The sequence below is a fragment of the Crinia signifera genome, chromosome 11 (genome assembly GCF_055691185.1).
Source record: "Crinia signifera chromosome 11, ASM5569118v1, whole genome shotgun sequence".
In the NCBI taxonomy this organism is placed as follows: domain Eukaryota; kingdom Metazoa; phylum Chordata; class Amphibia; order Anura; family Myobatrachidae; genus Crinia; species Crinia signifera.
In genome coordinates this window covers 61,496,893-61,520,203 of record NC_139227.1, presented here as the reverse complement: position 1 = coordinate 61,520,203, position 23,311 = coordinate 61,496,893, and the positions used below count along the sequence as shown (strand labels likewise).

Below are 23,311 nucleotides of genomic sequence, written 5' to 3'. Positions count from 1 at the left end.
AGAAACAAAATCCTGTACCACATAACCAATTCTAAAGGCTTCCATACATTAGGCTCACTTGCCCTAAGGAGAACTCCGTAAGATTCACCACATTTTTTTACATGTGATAAATCGGATGTGATTTATCACATGTATCACAGGCGGGGGGGGCGGGAGAATTGAAAAAATCCTTTTTAATAGACTGGGCGAGTTCAGTGAGAGTTCCGTCAGCCAATCAGCGGCCTCCTTTCAGACAGCTCTTTTAGCCAATCAGCGGATGCCCAGCTTTTTTCGATTCTCCTGCTGCTCGCCGCCCGCCACCTCCGGGCAACGATCCCCTGACACCACCTCCGATCTGATGCGCACGAGATCGGATCAGATCGGATTTCATAAAGTACAGAATTTGGCCCAATTTCACCCGATGCCGCGGTCTGATCCGCTGGAATTGTATGAAATCGGGCGTAAATCACGTAGTATATAGGGACCGTTAGGATGACAGGTAAGTGCACATTGATACGTTTATTAACTTTTGCAGAGATTCTCAATAGGCAACTTTTGGCCTATGGGTATCATGGAAAAATGGAGATACTTAAGAATGCCATGACTCAAGAAAGAAATCACTACACTATGGGATAGGACACATTACTTAAACTAGAGGCTGTTACAAGCAGCTGAATTCTGCATACAGAATGCTTTCCATATTTTGTTAGGCTACTGTGTGGCCATTCATAAATCCAATACAGGAACAGAGCCACATCAAGAAATGTGGGCGGCCAAGGTCAAGTACAGTAGTTTGGAGGATGGGGCCCAGCCATAAAAAGAGATTTGTCAAAAATAAGACCTCAGGTATGGAAAACATTGCACAGCAGTTAATGCTGTCTGGATAGTCAGAGATCTTGGCAGATCTTGGCAGTGGCCACACAGTTAGTGCAGTGGTCGAAGTGGAAATTTTAAAGATGAGGTATGGAAAAGTGAAGGACGATGCTATGCGCGCTCCAGAAAAAGGGGGTGTGGCCACTTAAAAGGGGTGTGTCATATAACTCTGTCATATACATAATGTAACACAATAGTAGACCCCCATATACTTGCCCCTTAAATATGATGCCACACAGAATGAGAAAAAAATGCAAATGGAAGGAGCCAAAAAATCACACCATGCCACCCAGATTGAGCGATTATTCACGTCATGTCACCCAGATTGAGCCATAATTCATGTTATGCAACAGGTATTGAGCCAAAATTCACTTCATGTCACCCAGATTGAGCCATAAATTGAGCCAAAATTCACGTCATGTCACCCAGATTGAGCCATAATTCATGTTATGCAACAGGATTAAGAAAAATTTAATTTTTTGCCACACGGATTGAGCCAACATAATGCAACACAGATTGAGCCAAAATTTGAGGACACAGGGACCACGGGGAGGCAGGGACAGGGGGGGATGCAGGAACAGGGACATGGACCATGGGGAAGCAGGGTGGGAGTACGTTTGGGAAGATTGGGGGCGCAGGTTTAATATTAAAGTTTACTTTAAGTCTCGGAACTGCCCTTCTCCTTCGGTCAGCAGCAATCTTATATCTTCCAGACGTATTAACTAAGGCTGCATGTGTTTGTCTCCAGATCTTAGAAAACTGGCGAAGAGCTGACTCTGCGGCTGGAATCTCCTGCACTGGAAGAGCATGAAAAACTGGTACACGAGGATGAAAACCATAGTTGATAAAGAATGGAGTCGTATTAGTGGAGGAGTGAAAAAGATTGTTATGAGCAAATTCAGCAAACGGAAGATACTGTATCCAATCATCCTGGGAAGAAGACATAAATATTCTAAGAAAGGTCTCTAAGTCTTGGTTTACTCTCTCGGTCTGACCGTCTGTTTGAGGATGATAAGCAGATGATAAATTTACCTTGATCTGTAATGCTGCACATAACGCCCTCCAGAACTTGGCTATGAATTGAGGGGAAAAGACAAGAGATTGCATGGGGGATGCACACCAAAAGAAATGATTTAATTATTATTTTTAAAACGTAACCTTTATTGATTTATTTACATAAAATATATCAAGTGGACCCAGGTGTCTGCGTTCTTCGTAGTCTTATGGAACCACAGATCTTGGCCCGCTCCACTATTTGTGAAATATTTAAAGGTTAAAATGGGACATACATATCACACATGCATATAAAGTGAAGTGCTCATGCACTATGATAGTAGGAAAGTGTGTGTTATAGTAATTAAAAGTGTTCACTGGACATGTTACTTGTTCCTAAGTTTGGCTGTATAGGGACTGTAATAGGTTCTCATTCTTAGGAGCAGGGGGCTGTATTTATGTTGGATTTACCAGCTCTTCACCCTTACTCTAGGAGATTATATCTAAGAAGATAGGAGACTGTTTATTGTAATTAGACAGAGTGTTGGCTTCGTTGGTATTCCGGCCGAGGATGATGGATAATATTATAATGGGTGTTATTCACTCTTCTGCTCTGTTCTTTAGCCTCTTTTCCTATTGGCTACCTTGTTCAATTTTATATAGCATGTATTTGTACTTGGGGGTTTTGAGGTGTGATTGAGATCGGTAACCCTTTATTGGTATTCTATTGCCGTCTCATAATTTTTGGATAGAAAGTACAGGTTAAGTATCCCGTATCCGAATATCCCTTATCCGAATTATTCCGAAAACCATACATTCCAGAAAGTGCAAAAAAAATTTTTTTTTTTAGTTAAAAACTCACTGGGGACATTTGTAACAGCATTACTGAGGACATGATATGTAACTGGCACTATATATGTACAAGAACATGATTGCTTGGCATTCAAATTCAATATCTGAGATAGTACACAAACTTTTTTCATGTTCTTGAAACCTTGTTTTTTGAACAAATAAAATATATTTGTGTGCATTTCATGTGTTTGATGTGTTTATACAACATAAATGCAAGATACTTCAAAATACATCATTGAAATATTAAAATATTCTGAAATACGGAACAATCCGTTATCCAAAATTCTCCTGGTCCCGAGCATTTTGGATACGGGATACTCAACCTGTACTAGGGTTAGCTACCTCTCTTACTGGGATGTTAGGCCTTTTCTATCACAGTGCTTTATCATCTGGTGGTCATTGATGTAAGATGTATGGATAATATTCCACTGCAAATAATGTTCCACTGTTAGTGGCCTATGTTTTGAACCAATTATTGATAGGGTGGTGGTCACTGCATATTTTAATTATATGCAGGATGAATCCCAAACTGATTGGATAATTTTTCGGTCCCCTCTATACACACTAAAATTGAGACAGTTTATTTTTATTTTTTATATCAGTACAGAGTGGGTATTTTCCTTAATGATTTTATTCAGTGTATCTGCTAAATTGCAGTTATATTCACTGTATATGTCCAGATATTAATTAGTCTCCTTTCTATCTTTTGCCTAATTTGGCTTTATATCGCATGTATTATTGTTTAGGGGATTCTGGTTTGTTTGAGGTTGGTAACCAATTCTTTTCCTTCTACTGCCATCTGGTGGCTTTTTGTAGAAATATCATGGTTAGCTCCCTCTATTTGTGGAATACTTTAAGCCTTATTAAGCACAGTGCTTTATCACCATCTAGTGGTCAGTGTTTATAAAGTATTGGGGTAATATTCCCCTATTGGTGGCTCTATAATTCAGTCTGAGTATTAAGATTAGTGGTCTCTGCACTTATTTCTTATGTGCAGGTTGAGTCCCACTCTAGCTCGACTGTTTTCCACTCCCCCTTCTCTATATGCGCAGATTTCCTATTACAGCTTATACAACATTTCTTTCAATTTTTGTACAATCACATTGTTTAGATACTAAGTAACAGAGATCAGGTTCACACGTGTTTCACATATAGCTTTTTCAGAACCGATTGCCTGGATAGCACCCCCCGTCACATTATTCTAATAAAACGGCGGCCTCCTTCTCTTTTTCAAATAGAAACCCTGGGCGAGATTTATTGGGTTTACCGTTTTTGACAAAATGCGATTTAAACTCAAATCGCTGTGTATCGCCATTTTTTTATATCGCATTTTTTCCAATAAATCGCGTATTGAATGGCTGGCGCAAAGACGCCCGAAAAGTGCGATACATGGCGATAGACGGCGATAAGGTGCGAATTGAGTCGATGTAATACGCCATAAAAGTGCGATTTCTGGGTTCGGTCATGTGCGTATTAGCGGCCAACCGGAGTGCGATTTACACCAATACACCTGAACAGCCCATACAACATGCTAACCTATTGGCCCACCTTAGTCCCTTGCAATATGCATCACACCCCCTATATAAAGGGGTGCAGACGCCATTTTACCCTTTGAAAGGAAGTAAGGCGATGGAGAGGAGAGGAGGTTTTGTCAGGTGCAGAGGAGGCAGAGGGACAGCCAGCTTGGGCCCAAACACCCCAACCACTGGGAGAGGTAGGGGAGTGAGAGCCAGCACTGGCAAAGGCAGGACAGGGAGAGCCAGCATGCTCCCAGCAAGAGCTGCGCCAGGGAGAGGCCACATGGTGGAAGCTGAGCAGGTGGCTATGGAGGATGAGGAGGAAGCAGGCACAAGCCAGGTGTCCTCACAGGAGGAACAGAGTGCCAGGCACACAGAGGAGGAGCTGCAACAGGGGGATTTCTCTGAGGTGGACTGGCCTGTGCAGGAGGCAGAGAAAGCTGAATTGGAGGTGCTGGGTAAAGAACCAGGACAGGAGGAGGAGGAGGAGGAGGAGGAAGAGGAAGAGGGTGAGCCTGGAAATGTGGAGGAGGATGATGCAGCTCGTACAGCTAGTGGGAGGAAAGTCAGGTTCTCATATGAGGAGAATATGGCCCTGGTACATGCACTCCTGCCCCTGTATGACCGCCTACTTGGTCCTCACCATCATCGCACAAGTGTGGCAAGGAAGAAGGGGATGTGGGACAGTATCACCTCCACGGTAAATGCAGTTAGCGCACACAAGAGGAGTGTGCGCAACGTCAAAAAGCGTTACAATGACATCAAGCGCCTCCTCAAAGCCAAGCTTGCCCTGGAGAAGAAAGAGGCCTGTCGCACAGGAGGTGGCCCTAGGCAGAAGGTCTGCTTTAAGGCATATGAGAGGTTGCTACGCCGAATCATCCCACCGGAGGTGCTTCCCGGCATCCACATTGCCGACACAGACAGGCCCCCCACTCCACCGCCAACTGGTATGTGTCATTCACAAGGTCGACATGGAGTTTTTCACTGTTTTTTGAGCCAACATGTGCCGACAGGCGGTATTTCATGCCCTACCATCCACTAGGGCGTGGTGGGAGAATAAAATAGTGTGCCGAGCGTAGCGAGGCACCGTGCCCGATGCATTGCCAGCGCAGCGAGCGATGCGAGGGGATGCAGTGCACTTTAAACTGTGTCCATGTCGACGGTGTTGACATTCAGGTAAAAAAACAGTGAAAAACCCCATGTCGACCTTGTGAATGTCGACATAGACAATGTCGAACTAATGACCTTGTCTAACTAATGACCTGTCGAACTAATGACCTTTCGACCTAGAATCATGTCGACCTTTTCCCATGTCGACCTAGAGTCATGTCGACCTTTTAGCATGTCGACCTAATGGATTCGACCTAATGACTTTCGACCATAATGCAATAGACCAAATGATCCCAACCCGTCATGTGCGCATGCTATTATGCTGCTATGCTTTATGTGTCCAAAAGATTGCTGTGTGTGGAACTACATATCCCAGCAAAATCACATTTTGCTACCTTGCATTGCTAAATAATGGACTCTGCATGTTGCTGGGTTATGTAGTTCCACAGATCCTATTAATGTGTGCTGTCCTAAACACTGTAGGCCTGCAGTGTACTTGATTGTTAATCCTTATCAATCCTCTGGGTAGTTGGGAAAGCACTTTACAGTCACTTTTACATGTCTAATCTGCTGGCCTTTCCTGTTATTTGCAAGTGGATTCAAAAAATTAGTCATAATACTCAAATAACCACTTCAGTTCAAAGTCTTCAAATTCCTTATGTAATCATATCAGGATCCAAAAGTTTGATTGAGGAAAAGTTTTTATCTGCATCATGCAAAAAATGCCAGTTAGGTGCAAATGATAATAATAGAAAATGTCTTCTTCTTTCAAACAGCTCCAGCTCTGGAGTCCCAGCCTGCTGTTGACCAACATCAGCCACATCCGATTGGTGACACTGTCCAGTCTGCAGGTGAGATATCATAGTGTTACACACACACATTGCACAAATCACACATGCCTGTCCCCACCACAGTAGCCTGTGCCAATGCATAATCCATGAGCAACACCTAACCATTCCAACTAAGGTAACATGACCCACCATACACCAATCTGCATAGCATAATTACCACTCTTTTCTCATGTGTAGGTCCTTCACAACCGATGCCTGAACCAACGGATCCCATGCAAAATATCGACGACATGAGTGAAATCATACTGGAGACGGTGACATCGTTGGAGCCTGCACAAAACCAAGCACACCCAGTCAATGAAGCCCCCTATACGCAGTCACATAGGCATCAGCCCACAAGCATTGCACCCACCAACACCCCCACTAGTGCGGAGGAGTTGGCGCAATCCATCCATATATTTAAGGGGAAACAACTTGCTTTTATGGAGGTGCAGACCACCCAACTAGAAACGGTGAAGGGGTATATGCGGAACATAGCTCTGCAAATGAGAGGAATTTCGCAAAGTGTGCGGGCTAATGTAGGGACACAAATTCGTCTTGTCTCAGTGCTAATACTTTGTTAGGTCAGCACCAAACCACATCTACCCAAAGCAGTAGTGTCTCCTCCACACCCATGAGTGGGTCCCCCACTACTCCCCCACGGCGTAGTGTCCGTACTAGGGGTGGTGGTGCCACTACTGGTAAGGGTGCTAATTCCCGGGGCAGTATTTAAACATGAATAATCTTCTTTGCATTTACATGTGTATCATGTTTATTCTTTTTTGCATTCACTGTTGCAGTGATTCTTCCTGCAAATGTTTTATATGCTATGGCCTATGGCCAAATGTTTCTGCAAGTAAAAATTATTTGCATCCAGCAAACTTGTTGTCATTTTTTCTAAATGATTACCCACACTGTTCTATTATGTATTGTCAACTAGTGACTTTTTACCAGCCATGGGACTTTGGGTTGGGTGTGCTTATTAGTAATGGGATTTTTAGGAAAAAGTCACATTTGAAGGGGTTAAGCATTGGGAATTGCATACTGTATGTAGCCACCACTTTTTTTGCACCATTTCAAGCACCTGAGATCAATGATCCATGTCACCTCCATCCATGAAGCCTATGTTAAATAGTAAAAAAAACAGTTTGTATCCCTATTGCACACTGAATTAAAAATATACATATAATAATCAGATAATACAGAGATCTTGGTTGCATATATCTGCAGATATAGGGTTAAGCCCCCAGGCCGTACGTCAAGGCATCTCTGTCACTGGGGGTCCCTAACACTGGGTATGGGTCTGGGGTGTGGGCGGCCCCCAATATGCCGCCACAGGCTGACTACTCCAGGGCAGCACACAAATGAAAGTTAGTAGGGGTTAAATAAGAAGCACATAAGTGCTATGTAAGGAGGTGAAGGTGTGGTTAAAATAATACATACAATGTGATAGGGAAAAACATAAATGTTAATAAAGTGTTAGGGTGTGTCAACCTGGAGCAGACCAGCCATACCAACAAAGAGGGAATCACACTCCCAAATCCATCCCATGCACAATAACAAATTTATGGGCCTAATAGCCCAGTGTAAGGCCACATGATAATGGCTTACAACATCTGAGAGCCAGCTTACCTGGAGATACCCCTGGCTTCTCCAATGGCACTCAGGTGTCAGCAATCCCTCCTAATGCTGACCCATCTGTGCCTCTCTCAACTGCACAACACTTTTATTGGCAAGCTGCTCAATCAGAGGTCTGTCATTCAGGTGCCAACAGGGAGGGGTAAATCTGGTTAGGAAAAAAAACTGTTTGTATCCCTATTGCACACTGAATGAGAAATATACATATAATAATCAGATAATACAGAGATCTTGGTTGCATATATCTGCAGATATAGGGTTAAGCCCCCAGGCCGTACGTCAAGGCATCTCTGTCACTGGGGGTCCCTAACACTGGGTATGGGTCTGGGGTGTGGGCCTCCAATATGCCGGCACAGGCTGACTACTCCAGGGCAGCACACAAATGAAAGTTAGTAGGTGTTAAATAAGAAGCACATAAGTGCTATGTAAGGAGGTGAAGGTGTGGTTAAAATAATACATACAATGTGATAGGGAAAAACATAAAGAAAACTAAAGAAACTTAGAACAAAGCGACCAGTTAATAACACTCAAGAATAAATGGGAGGCGGATGTCGGGAGGTTAAACGACAAAGAATGGCAATTAGCCACAACCTCGATTAAAAAAGCGACAAATGCACTACAAGTACAGCAAATTCAACTTTTTATTCTGCATCGAGCATATCTCTCAACGACTAGGATAGTAAAATTTGGGGGGAGGACCTCTGATCAATGCCCTAAGTGTAAATTAACCCCGGGTTCCTTTATTCACCTGCTATGGGAATGTCCTGTAGTAGCAGAATATTGGCAAAAAGCGATTCAGATAATGATTGAAACGGGAATACCCAGAGAAACACTAAATATAAAGCAATGTGTGCTTGGTATAGTAGTAGACCATCATATTGATGAACCGCACTCTAACTATATCATAATTTTAACCTCACTGGCCAAAGTAATAATTGCAAGAACGTGGCTGGCTAATAAAGGACCTGAGATACAGGAGTGGATAGCTCTGATCAATTTTACATATAAACAGGAAAAAAGTCTTCACATAAACCGAAATACTTTACATAAACATGAAGCTATATGGAATGGTTGGTTGAGTTCTAAATATTATAAATAGTGTTTACTTTATTATGATACATTATAACAAAAGAATAGATAAAACACAATCACGTGGAGTGTGATAAGCATACACACTATTCTTTTTCTTTTAGCACTTTCTCACTGTTTTATTGTGTACTTTTTCTCCTTAGTAGAGAAAAACAAACACGTGGCAATCACAAATAGTAATTGATATTAAATACACAAACTGTCATAAATAGAATAAATATATAAAAACTGACACAACAAAAAAAAAAATATATATATATATATATTTACTAATTACACTGCTTATAACTATTAAAACACACACATAACACTTAATTAGAATGAAATTAATGCAACCCTTTTCTGATTGAATACCTTTACTAATTCATACTGTTTTTTTCGCACGATAAGGAATATAAACGTACAAGACCAACCAGACACAATTATATATAAAACCATATGATAGAAACAATCTACCCCTTTAATATATGGAAAGCGGTAATTAACATCGCAGTAAAAGGATCACAGAAGGTGCTACATAAACAATATAAATGATTTGACAAATGTTTGTAACTGTCTAAGTGTTTGTATTTGTATCATGTCATGTAAATTTTAAATGTCTGCATATTTTTATTCAATGTAAATATACACTCTATGTATTGCTATACTAAAAATTTAATAAAGAATTAAAAAAAAAAAAAAAAAGTGTTAGGGTGTGTCAACCTGGAACAGACCAGCCATACCAACAAAGAGGGAATCACACTCCCAAACCCATCCCATGCACAATAACAAATTTATGGGCCTAATAGCCCAGTGTAAGGCCACATGATAATGGCTTACAACATCTGAGAGCCAGCTTACCTGGAGATACCCCTGGCTTCTCCAATGGCACTCAGGTGTCAGCAATCCCTCCTAATGCTGACCCATCTGTGCCTCTCTAAACTGCACAACACTTTTATTGGCAAGCTGCTCAATCAGAGGTCTGTCATTCAGGTGCCAACAGGGAGGGGTAAATCTGGTTAGGAAAAAAAACAGTTTGTATCCCTATTGCACACTGAATGAGAAATATACATATAATAATCAGATAATACAGAGATCTTGGTTGCATATATCTGCAGACATAGGGTTAAGCCCCCAGGCCGTACGTCAAGGCATCTCTGTCACTGGGGGTCCCTAACACTGGGTATGGGTCTGGGGTGTGGGCCCCCAATATGCCGCCACAGGCTGACTACTCCAGGGCAGCACACAAATGAAAGTTAGTAGGTGTTAAATAAGAAGCACATAAGTGCTATGTAAGGAGGTGAAGGTGTGGTTAAAATAATACATACAATGTGATAGGGAAAAACATAAATGTTAATAAAGTGTTAGGGTGTGTCAACCTGGAGCAGACCAGCCATACCAACAAAGAGGGAATCACACTCCCAAATCCATCCCATGCACAATAACAAATTTATGGGCCTAATAGCCCAGTGTAAGGCCACATGATAATGGCTTACAACATCTGAGAGCCAGCTTACCTGGAGATACCCCTGGCTTCTCCAATGGCACTCAGGTGTCAGCAATCCCTCCTAATGCTGACCCATCTGTGCCTCTCTCAACTGCACAACACTTTTATTGGCAAGCTGCTCAATCAGAGGTCTGTCATTCAGGTGCCAATAGGGAGGGGTAAATCTGGTTAGGAAAAAAAAACAGTTTGTATCCCTATTGCACACTGAATGAGAAATATACATATAATAATCAGATAATACAGAGATTTATTAACATTTATGTTTTTCCCTATCACATTGTATGTATTATTTTAACCACACCTTCACCTCCTTACATAGCACTTATGTGCTTCTTAATTAACACCTACTAACTTTCATTTGTGTGCTGCCCTGGAGTAGTCAGCCTGTGCCGGCATATTGGGGGCCCACACCCCAGACCCATACCCAGTGTTAGGGACCCCCAGTGACAGAGATGCCTTGACGTACGGCCTGGGGGCTTAACCCTATATCTGAAGATATATGCAACCATTATCTGATTATTATATGTATATTTCTCATTCAGTGTGCAATAGGGATACAAACTGTTTTTTTTCCTAACCAGATTTACCCCTCCCTGTTGGCACCTGAATGACAGACCTCTGATTGAGCAGCTTGCCAATAAAAGTGTTGTTATGTTAAATAGTAGTTGCCAACATTTGCACACTCTGAAAACTACAGTACTTACTTGACATTGTTATAGGTGTTATCATGTTGCCAGCCATAAAGTATGCTGTGGTGGGGTAGCTTGCAGGGGTTGTCCATTATTGTTGGTCTGCTTCTGGGCAATTAACATGGACAGGGAAAAATGTAATGTTACCAATGTATGTGTGTTACAGGTTCCCCATTACTATTCATTGTACACACACAAATTACCTGTGAAATGCTGCCGGATCATCCGTGTACGAACCACATCCCCCCTTCGTGTACCTCGCACTACAACATCAGTAGTTTGAGCTTCCTGCACGACTGCTGCAGGGGCCACATCAACATAATTTGGTTGACCCAAAGCTATGTTATGCAGCATGCAGCAAGCCTGGACAACCAAAACCACTTTGGCAGGGTGGTATAGCCAGGGCTATTTTTGTGGGGGAACGGTCCGGAACGCAGTTCCTGAAGTTCAGTTGAAAAATGACATCACCAGGAACGGCGTTCCGGAAGTGCAAATCAGCGCAGGGCACAGGCTACAGCAGAGAGATTCTCTGGAGTCTCCTGTGAACGGCCCTTCACCCTGACAGGCGCGCTGGGATTGGCCGGCACCGGGTACCAGGCGGTGCAGATTGGTGCACCGTCCTGTCACGTGGGCGGGGAGTCACGCGTCAGGAAGGAAAGCAGAAGCAGCATGGAGACAGTGCAGAGGGTCGGGCGGCGGCGGCAGCAGCGGGGCAGCTGACACACCCCACCGAGCATGTCGACAGGTGAGCGGGGGTATGGGTTCGGGGGGAGGGGCTGCTTTAGGGCACGGAGACCCCCCACATGTCCTCTGCTTGTGACAGGGATGAGCCCCAGTCCGACTACTCACACAGCGGGACATGTGGTGCTGGGCAGCAGGGCGAGGGGGTGTGTAGCCCGGGAGGAAGCCCGCTGTCAGGTGCAGGAGGCGTGGTGCTGCCAAGTACCTAGATCTGTCAATGTCAGCTAGCCCACTGCAGGTAAGAGCAGCCCTGTGTGCCCTGTGTTGCCAGCTATGCGAGGGGGCACCGGGAGAGGGGTCTGCCTGCCTGACCTACGCAGCACTTACTCTCCCTTCTGATCCCTCAAGCCTCAATTGTCTGGTATTTATTTACTGAAGTAATTAATGCAATTTCAGATTTGTCACTGCTGTATCCTGTTGCTGTCTGAAATATCTGAGTGTGACATGGGCATCTTGGTGTGGGCCATATGTTTGATGGGCATTTCTGTGTGGGCTACATGGGCATCTCTGTGTGGGCCTTATGTATAATGGGCATCTCTGTGTGGGCCTTATGTATAATGGGCATCTCTGTGTGGGCCTTATGTATAACGGGCATCTCTGTGTGTGACATATGTATAACGGGCATCTCTGTGTGCGGCATATGTATAATAAGCATTACGGAGTGGGGCATATGTATAATGGACATCACAGTGTGGGGCATATGTATAATGGGCATCACGGTGTGTGGCATATGTATAATGGAGCATTATGGTGTGTGGCATATGTATAATGGGCATCACGGTGTGTGGCATATGTATAATGGGCATCACGGTGTGTGGAATATGTATAATGGGAATCTCGGTGTGTGACATATGTATAATAAGCGTTACGGAGTGGGGCATATGTATATTGGGCCAATTCTCGGCGTGCAGGTTGCAAAACTGCGGTCTTTTCCTGCAATGCTGTGACCCTTGTAGTGAGGCTACACCCCTGTTTTTTTGGGCGTGCGCCTAATGCCCCGCCCCTTTTGTAGCTCCTCCCACATCACCGTCCACTTTCTGCCCCGCCCACAGTTCCTGAACCTATTTTCCTACAAAAATAGCACTGGGTATAGCAGTGTACCTGCTGACCTGTCCAAACACCGAAATCGGCTTTTCAGCACCCCAAAGGTGCGTTCCACTACATTGCGGGTTGCAATATGTGCAGCATTGTAGCGGTGCTGTGCAGGGCTTTGTGGGTTCCGCAGAGGTGTCATGAGCCACGAATGAGGCAGCAGCAGCATCCCTCCTGCGTAGCTCCTCCAAACGGGCCAGCTCACACACTAGCACCTCCAGTCCACTGTGCAAAATGTCCATCTCAAACAGCCTCACAGGTGTCCATAATCATGTGGGAGTATATGTAGGGGAGTTAGTAAGTGGTATGTGGGTCACCTGTGAGAGATTTTACCGTTTCTAAGCTCAAACGGTGGCGATTTTTTGCAAACCGCCACCCTGGACTTGGTCTGGGGTTTTTTTGGGCAGAAATCGCACTTTGCTGCCGATTTCCAAATGCGGCAGACATTAAATTAGCGATTTGTATCTTTTTCAATGGGAAAACATCTGGATGCGATGTTGTAAATCGGCACTTCAGAAAGTGCGAATTAGCGGCAAAAAGAGCGATTTATGCCACAAATCGGCACCCATTAAGTAGTCGATTTGGGGGAAAAAAAAACAAAAAATGGCCGTTTTTACGAAATAAATCGCCAAAAACCCAACAACGATCTATAATAAATGTCACCCCTATATCAATTTTAGACAAAGGGTATATTCAATCTGTGTGCGGACCCGAAACTCTCCATTTCCCCTTCCCTTCTAAAAGCTATGAATTGAGGGCCATGATCAGAAACAATTGTGGAAATCCATGTAGACGAAAGATCTGAGAGATGAAAAATTCCGATAACTGCGGAGCAGAAGGCAGACCGGAAAGAGGTATGAAATGAGCCATCTTGGAGAATCTGTCTACAATGACCCAAATTGTATTAAAACCCCCGGACAATGGTAAATCAGTGATAAAGTCCATTGCAATATGAGTCCAAGGTTTTCGAGGAATGGATAATGGTTGAAGAAGACCGGCTGGAGAAGTTCCAGGAGTCTTATGCTGCGCACACTTGGAACAAGCTGCCACAAATTCGGTTACATCATTCTTGAGTTGAGGCCACCAATAAGATCTTTGAATGAATTCAAGGGTTTTTTGGGCTCCGGCATGGCCCATAAACGAAGAAGAATGTGCCCAAGACAGGATTTTCCTCCTAAATTTAGGAGCTACGAAGGTTTTCCCCACCGGAGGTACTGGAGACACCTGAGTTGCTGCAAAAGACGTAGGATCCAGAATGAATTTTCCCTGGATGACTCGACGGAATCATCCATTTGCCAGGCATCCGCTCTATGATTGAGAGGTCCAGGTCGATAAGAGAGCTTGAAAGAGAATCTAGAAAAAAAAGCGCCCATCTGGCCTGTCTTGGATTGAGACAGCGCGCAGATTGTAGATATAACAAATTTTTATGATCGGTAATCACGGAGATATGGTGTTGAGCACCCTCTAAAAGATAACGCCACTCTGAGAAAGCCAACTTTATGGCTAATAGTTTCTTTTCTCCGATTGGATAATTCAATTCTGCAGCTGAAAATTTTCTTGAAAAATAAGCACATAGATGACTCTTATTATCTTCGAAATTCTGTGACAACACTGCCCCTACCCCAATAGCAGAGGCATTGACTTCGACTTAAAAAGGACGAGTAAGGTCGGGCTGACGAAACATAGGGGCGGAGAATAGGGGCGGAGAAACGAAAAGGCTTTAGGGCTTCAGATGACCCCAGATCAACCTTTTCCCCACCGCCTCCCCGCCCCTCCCCCGCCCCCCCCCCCCCCACCCCCCAGGGCTGCTGGCGGATCGCCAGCGGTGACGTTCTGGCGATTCGCCAGCAAGAGGGAGCCCGGCTCCATCTGTATCAGTTTGAAGTACAAATCCCACCCAAATCTAACTCTGTCTGCACATGTTACATCTGCAGTGCATATGGTTTTGTCCATAAGAGAGTGATTGTGCCTTTGCGAGTGAACCATTGAACTATTGTCTGAGGTCACACTACATAAAGGCTTGATACTGGGTAAACAGGTGTGATGGCAAGATTTACCCCAACTGAGAATGTCCATGGTTTGCCAATTGATACTTGGGCTATGTTGCTGGAGCCATGGCAAATTGAAATCACAAGGAAATAATTTTTTTCTGAGTGGAGGGCACCTACCCTTAACGTAATTTGTACAGTGCGATGAGTAATCAACCTTCCGGGAATATAACTACCATCCACTGCAGTAATGGACACTGGACGAGACAATCTCTCAGTCTGGATTCCCAGCCTCTGAACTAGGTGAATGGTAATAAAGTTCTCTGCTGCCCCAGAGTCCAAAAGAGCAGCCACAAAAACTTTAGATGAAGGGATGTCCAGACAAGTGGAGAGAAGGGGTTCTTTCCTTACGGATGATTCTTGGGATCCTCCTAGCTTAACCTCTCCAGAATAAGCTAGGAGCGGGCATTTCTTGGACGTATGGGACAGAATTTGACAAAATGTTCTGGGGAGCCGCAGTACATGCACTGCTTCCCCTGTCCTCGCTTTCGACGTTCCTCGTCCGTCAAACGAGAACGATTGATTTGCATTGGTTCTTCAGAAACGTGGTCAAGTGCCTTTGGGAATGACTTTGGAAGGGAAGAGAATCGGGGTCTTGGACGATCAGTCTTAGCTTTCTCAGAACATCGCTCACTGTACCTCAAATCAACTTTATTACAGAGAGAAATCAGATCATCTAGACAATTAGGTAGGTCAATAGTAGTTAAGTCATCTTTAATTCTGTCGTATAAACCATTCCAGAATGCTGAGATAAGAGCCTCCTCGTTTCATTTTAGCTCAGAAGAAAGTGTCCTGAAAAAGATGACATACTGGCTGACAGGGCGGGTACCCTGGCGTAGGCGTAGAATTTCCAATGCAGCAGAAGAAATTCTACCTGGCTCATCAAAAATGTTCCTGAATGTAGCAACAAAGTCCACATAATTTGAGAGTAGAGGATCTGCTCTCTCCCACAATGGAGACACCCAGTCCAATGCTTGGCCCGTGAATAAAGAAATAATATAAGCAACCTTGGTACAATCTGTTGGAAAATTGGTTGACTGAAGTTCAAACTGGATCTCACATTGGTTCAGGAAACCACGGCAAAGTTTTGGAGTTCCATCATATGTGCCTGGGGAAGGAATCAAAAGACGAGGTGATGAGACATGAAAAGGTGTAGCTGGGGCCACTGTCACCAGCCCGGAGGGTTGAGCTGGAGTAGCTGGCAAGGCCGTGTGCAGTGCATCGAGACAAGGAGACATTGTTTGCATATATTGAATTATTTGTCTTTGAGCTGCTTCTTGGTTCCAAGTCGACTTACTATGTCGACTGTTATATCTCCTCTGGTGGCTTGATCCCCTGCCAAATCCATTGGGCCAGTGCTTACTGTCACACTCTGGGGTTTTGTAGGGACTGGCAAATGGGGAGTACCCTTAGAAGAGACAGGGATTGGATGGCAGAGGGTTGGTGGTTGGATGTACTGCCTTCTCACATACCAGGATCGAGGATGAACGAGGAGAACTTGGATATGATTGAAGAGTTTAATGAAAAGGTCTTAGCATACAATCAAATACAAATAATAGCACACAGCAAATAATGAGATGAATGAACGATAACAGTAGCAACGGTAACAGTTGGTACAATGATGAGACTATGAAGAGAGGCTTGCTTATACAACAATTATGAGATTGAAAATGATGAAGGAGTTTGGAGACCACTGTAAAAGTTTGTAGAAGACCTTTGTAGATAGCTGTGGCAACTTGGAAGACGTGAAAGACTTGATACTATTAAATACTGTAAACACTTGATACTGTGGAGCACTGTGAAGACTTGATACTGTGGAATACTGTGAAGACTTGATACTGTGGAACACTGTGAAGATGTGATACTGTGGAACACTGTGAAGACTTGATACTGTGGAACACTGTGAAGACTTGATACTGTGGAACGCTGGAAAGGCTGAATACTGTGAAGACTGGATACTGTGGAATATTGTGAAGACTGGGTACTGTGGAATACTGTGAAGACTGAATACTGTGGAATACTGTGAAGACTTGATACTGTGGAATACGGTGAAGACTGGGTACTGTGGAATACTGTGAAAGGTTCAGGCACTTGACCACACTGCTCTGTAATACTTTGAATATACTGTAGATAGGTTAGTGCTTTAGACGACACTGTAGACACTTTGAAGACACTGTAGACACTGTGATACTTAGAAGACACTATAGAACTGTAGACACTGTGGTATATGTCGACACTTTAGAAGACACTGTAGAACTGTAGACACTTTGGTATACGTCGACACTTTAGAAGACACTGTAGAACTGTAGACACTTTGGTATACGTCGACACTTTAGAAGACACTGTAGAACTATAGACGTCATCCTGGGATGTGTAGTTCTTCAACATCTGGAGGGCCGCAATTGCCCAGCCCTGCTGTAGACTTTAGCATAGTGTAGACTTTAGCATAGTGTAGACTTTGGAATACCTGGGTATTTGCTGAGAGTCTCTGAGGAACTTTGAAGGTAACCGAGAGGCACAGAACGGCAATCCAAACAGGAGAGAGGTGGGTCTGCTGCGGCACGCTGGAAGGTCACTGTGGTACTAGGACTTTAAGGTACACCGGACAGAAGCAGCAGCAGGTTAGGCAGGAACACTGCACTGTGCTACAATGGCGGCTTCTGCTGCCGCACCATGCTGCCCTGGACCTGCCTCCTGTGTGCCCATGCTCCCCGGCGTCTTGACCATACCACGCGGCCAGCAGGACAGACAGCGTGACCCCTAACTGTGGTTAGCCTCTGAGCGCTGACAAATCTGAGGTCTTACTGTATAACAAAGCAATAAAAGCAGTAACAATAAGCAGACCTCATTGCACATTTTCAACAGGAAATGTGTATGAGAATCATACTGTACTGTAGACATGGCCTACTGTACAGTACTTTACAGTAAGTCATTCACTGCACTGTTGTGTAAAATCTACACCGCACTGTACTGTACTGTACAGTCAATTTTTGCAAGTCCTCCACAGAATGTATAGTTGTTACAGTACTGTACATACTGTACTGTATTTCACACAGCAGGAACCAGTGTAGCAATGCCCTTACACATGTCCTATACCGCTGCTACTGTATCTCCATAGTTGTGGGCTCCCATGAAGCCCTGGTTGACACCCAGTAGCCATTTTGTTAACCCCCTCTGTGCTTGACTCTCTTCTGCTCATACTGCATGACATTCCTGCTGTAGCGTAAATCTGTGTTTAACTAGTGTAGCGTAATAAGACTCGGGAACAGCAGTGCCCTTACACATGTGGAACCTATACCATTGCTATCTCCATAGTTGTGGGCTCCCATGAAGCCCTGGCTGACACCCGGTAATCATTTTGTTAACCCCCTCTGTGACCTGCTCATACTGTATGACATTCCTGATATGGGATACAATCAGTAGGGAGAGGTGGAGGTTTATTTATTTTTTGTTTGTTTTGCTTTTTGTAATTTTTAGGGGGGTTTTTTGTATATTTTTTTTTTGCTTTTGGAACACTGAATTTCACTTGCCTACACCTCCTGATGTTTTGATTTCAGGCTCGCCTGCAAATAGAAATTTATGAAAAACATCCATTCGCAGTGCAGTCGGAACATTCGGCATGTAGCGGGGGCGGGCATTCATATGCACACAAGTTTCACACAAGTTATTGTCTTGCCCCGGATGCCAGAAATCCTAGTTTTTGAGTCAGACCTGTTAGCAAGGCTGCAATTTTTGCAGATGGATAAAACCATGCTGAACAGTAGGTGGGGCCAATCTACCTCTCTCTGCACGTTACATTTGCCTCACCTGCAGTGCAGCATTGTTTTGTTCATCTGCAAAAATTGCAGCCTTTCTAATAGCTCTGAATCGGGCCCATAGTTTGGTATAATGATATGTATTGTACGCAGAGGACACCGCCCATAGGTAAGGGCATATCAATACATCTAAGGATGCCCATCGAACACTCTAATATTCGATCAGATATTAGCCAATGGTTGTCAGTTTTTCACACTCACCCGTGAATTTTTGGTTAAAATTTTAATATAACCTGTCATCCTTTACCTTATGCACAATGGGGCCGATTCAGGATCACTCTTAGCAATCCGAATTCGGCTCCAGCCCTGATGGTCGGGGTTTGCGTATACACATGTGCAATCTCTGGCCATGTCCTCTTCAAGTGCATGTTCTCGGTGTTGTTCGCTGGACGCAGATTTAGGGGGTGATTCAGGTTGTTTAGGTTGGCTCACAAACCACAGTTGGTTTGCTATTGGACAAAACCATATGCACTGCAAGTAAGGCTGATGTAACGTACATGAGAGAGTTACGTAACACCCTGCTCAGAGGGTGAGATGTAATGCACTCACCGGGATCGCTGGTGTTAATCGCCCCACCGCACAGGTTCTTCTTTTTCCTTGGAGAGTTAGTGGAAGGAATACAGGCTAACACGATTATTGTCCTTTTAAGGCCTCACTTTGAAGTCATTTATTTTGCATAAGAGCTTGGGTGAAAAGGAAGAAACACAGAGGGACCGTGGGTAGTCTTCTATAATTGCAATAGGTTATCACAATAAATGCAATACACTTCTATATTTACTTCAATATCTACCTAGAGCAGACATATATATCTGAGGCTTAACCGTTTCAATGTAGCATAAATCAGAACATACATCACATGCACATATTCACAATTCACAGTGCAACATACTGTAAGTAAATATCAACAGTCTCCTTTATAACTGTACCGTTCAGTGTAACTTAAATGCTCAAATCCCAGTTGAATAGTCACGTGGTACTGATGTTTGGGATATACATGCATGTATATAAAACCCTTTGCATAATGAAGGAGGGGAAAGTTTAGAGTAGTGAATTTGGACATAGTGCAGTAATGTCATTAATATTTAGCACACTTGTTAAATAAATGACTCATGAGTGTCCAGAATGTTCACAAGTATGATATGGCAAGATATCACCACTGCCACTGGATCCTGTCACTGCTAGGCTGACAGTGACTGTAAATACTTTATTGGGAAACTTGACTGTATGCTGGATATACACTGATGAAACACACAGTTGCTTGTTGTAGCAATGTTTAGAATATGGAAGGCTTATGCACCCTAGGGAAGCCAATCCCGGGGCATTTTTTCAATCCCGGGATTCGGGATTGAAAAATGCTCAATCCCGGGATTCCCGGGATCCCGGGATTGGCTTCCCTAATTTGAAAAAACGCCCCGGCCACCCTGCACATTCACAGTACTTACATTTGCGGGTGCTGGGTGGGTGGGCGAGCGTGCAGATATTGCTGGGAGCCAGGTGAGCTGCAGGTATGTCTGCTAGCCGGGTTGCTGGGAGCCGTGTATGTCCGGAGGTCGGGTAGCTGGGCAGGGGGGCGGACGGGTGGTCGGGAAGCTGGGTAGGCGGTTGGGTAGCTGGGCAGGCGGTCGGGTAGCTTGGATGGGTGGATGGGTAGCTGGGCGGGTAGCTGGGTAGCTGGGCGGGCGTGCACTGTGCTGGACTGATAAGGTGTTTTGAGCCGGGTTGCTGGGCGTGTGGGCGGCTGTGTGGCCTGCGCAGCGTGACAGCTGACCTCATCACGCTGCGCAGGCCGCACGCCGGGTATGGGAGAAGCCGGGCAGCGTCTGAGCGAATGCTCAGACGCTGTCCGGAATTAGACTGCGCATGCGCAGTCTAATCCCGAAATCCCGGGACTGGAATCTCCAATCCCGGGATTGAAATCCCGGCATTTTGGGGGCCAAATCCCGGGATCCCGCCGATCCCGGGATTGGCCACCCATACCCTGTGTCACTACTAATGCAGAATAGTGACACAGGGTGTCGTTGCAATTGCAGAATAGTTCAAATGCAAGATAGTTCAGATGCAGAATACTTCATATGCAAGATACTTCAGATGCAGAATACTTCTAATGCAAGATACTTCAGATGCAGAATACTTCATATGCAAGATACTTCAGATGCAGAATACTTCTAATGCAAGATACTTCAGATGCAGAATACTTCTTATGCAAGATACTTCATATGCAAGATACTTCATATGCAAGATACTTCATATGCAAGATACTTCAGATGCAGGATACTTCTAATGCAAGATACTTCAGATGCAGAATACTTCGTATGCAAGATACTTTAGATGCAAAATAGTTCTAATGCAAGATACTTCAGATGCAGAATACTTCATATGCAAGATACTTCATATGCAAGATACTTCATATGCAAGATACTTCAGATGCAGAATACTTCATATGCAAGATACTTCAGATGCAGAATACTTTATATGCAAGATACTTCAGATGCAGAATTCTTCTAATGCAAGATACTTCATATGCAAGATACTTCTAATGCAAGATACTTCAGATGCAGAATACTTCATATGCAAGATACTTCAGATGCAGAATACTTCTAATGCAAGATACTTCAGATGCAGAATACTTTTAATGCAAGATACTTCAGATGCAGAATACTTCTCATGCAAGATACTTCAGATGCAGAATAATTCATATGCAAGATACTTCAGATGCAGAATACTTCACATGCAAGATACTTCAGATGCAGAATACTTCTAATGCAGAATACTTCATATGCAAGATACTTCAGATGCAGAATACTTCTTTTTTTTTTTTTTTCAAACTCTTTTTATTGAAGCATATGCATCATATTAAGTTATACAATTGGTAAATGCATTACAGAGTCAATATATCTAGGCAGAGTTAAGATAGGTTTCATAATGCAGATGAGCTGTACGATTAATTTGTCAAACTAAAACCAATATAGGGCAGGCTATATAGAATGACAATCTGTTCAATTAATAAAGAAAAATAAAAAAAATAATACAAAATGGAACAAATAAGTGTTTAAATTTACAGCACAAATAGATGCTACGCTTCTAATTTTCTTTTTTTCCAAGCCAGGGAAAAGGGACTGGAACTGCGGTTGCAGTCCATGTCCAAGGAACAAACTATTTGAACTACTTAAACATAAGTAACATAAAGCATTGTGTTATAATATACAATGTATGTCATACATATGATGTCATGTAATAAACTAACAATATCCAGAGGGAATCCAAAGCAGAACAACATGTACATATAGCCATATAATAGCAAATATGTCACAATCAAAGGCTAGTGGACCCCTTAATATAGGCAGAACAAGGATTGTAAGGGGGACAAGCCAAACTGTAGTAAGGCAGGTTGACAGGAGCACAATAAAAGTATATTAATAACTAGTGGTTCTGATTAAAACCTAAATGAGAGGAAAAGAAGGTGAACATACATTTGTGCTATGGCTTTTGGGATGACAAGCATTAAGTCGATGTTATTGGTACCATTTCTAAATCATAGCAAATACTCATTGCGAAGCAAATGAGACTGGGTATAACAGTAGTATTAGCAAACTCTATCAAGTAAGACAGAACCCATCACATTTCGTATTCGCATTATCACTAGATTTAAGTTTCACATTCAATTATCAAGTGGTATATCGGGAGGCATAGTCAAAATTGCATACGTGCGTCTAGAGGAAGAAAGACTTAATATATAAAAAACAACAACAACCTATTCATGTGACTGCCCCTAAGAGGCATAGAAATAAAAGTGAAATGCACACAGTGGGGGGTGAAGGGAACTGCCACAGATGCCATATTGACATTCCCACAGTTGGTAGAACTGGCTGAGCGCTATGAAAAGCAGAGCTATGTCTATATACATTGGTCAGTAACTTCCGAGGTGACCAATTTACCAAATGCTCCTCTATCTTACAATTTATGACCTGTGCTGTGGAGGAATCAGGTACCAAAGTGTCCAAAGCTAAATCATAAAAATAACCACTGTGGAAATGAGTGGTGGAAGAAGTAGAAGTGCTAACATCAGAAATAAATGTGGGCTCAGTGTCAAGAGAATCATCAATCTCAGAATCATTTTTCAGCAAAGTAGGTACCTCCAAACAAGGAGAGTGGTTAGCCGAATGAGCCGATGCTCTGTCAAAGATAAGCTTTATATCATTAAACTTTCTCTCAAAATATGGTAACATAATCTGTGATAACTCCACTGCCAGCTGGGTAGCTAAAGCAGTACCCTCCAACTTTACATACATGGCCATCTCTCCTGGCATATCCAATTCACTAGTAAATTAATAGATTAGATAGCAGAAATAACAGTGTAATAAATCGAACAGTTAATTCACTAACAATACATTAATAGAGACTGCCACTAGGTGGCAATGTTGCATTACTGACAGAATACGTTGTCTGAACAATACACTGTAATTAGTTAAGTGACTCGTGAAGCTTCAGCGAAATATGAAAATGATCACAGTGAAGTCCAGATATAATGACAGTATTGAAGGTAAACAATCTCTCTCGTA

At 43.4% G+C, this 23,311-nt stretch overlaps 1 long non-coding RNA gene across 1 annotated transcript; it reads right to left on the bottom strand.

Moving 5' to 3' along the window:
• Positions 1-6,047: 6,047 nt before the first annotated feature.
• Positions 6,048-11,439, bottom strand: LOC146046197 (uncharacterized). Its single transcript, XR_014465782.1, has 3 exons — positions 11,072-11,439; positions 6,333-6,445; positions 6,048-6,169 (listed from the first exon to the last, which is right to left on the bottom strand). It is a non-coding gene; the product is annotated as an uncharacterized LOC146046197 (long non-coding RNA).
• Between the last annotated feature and the right edge of the window lie 11,872 nt (positions 11,440-23,311).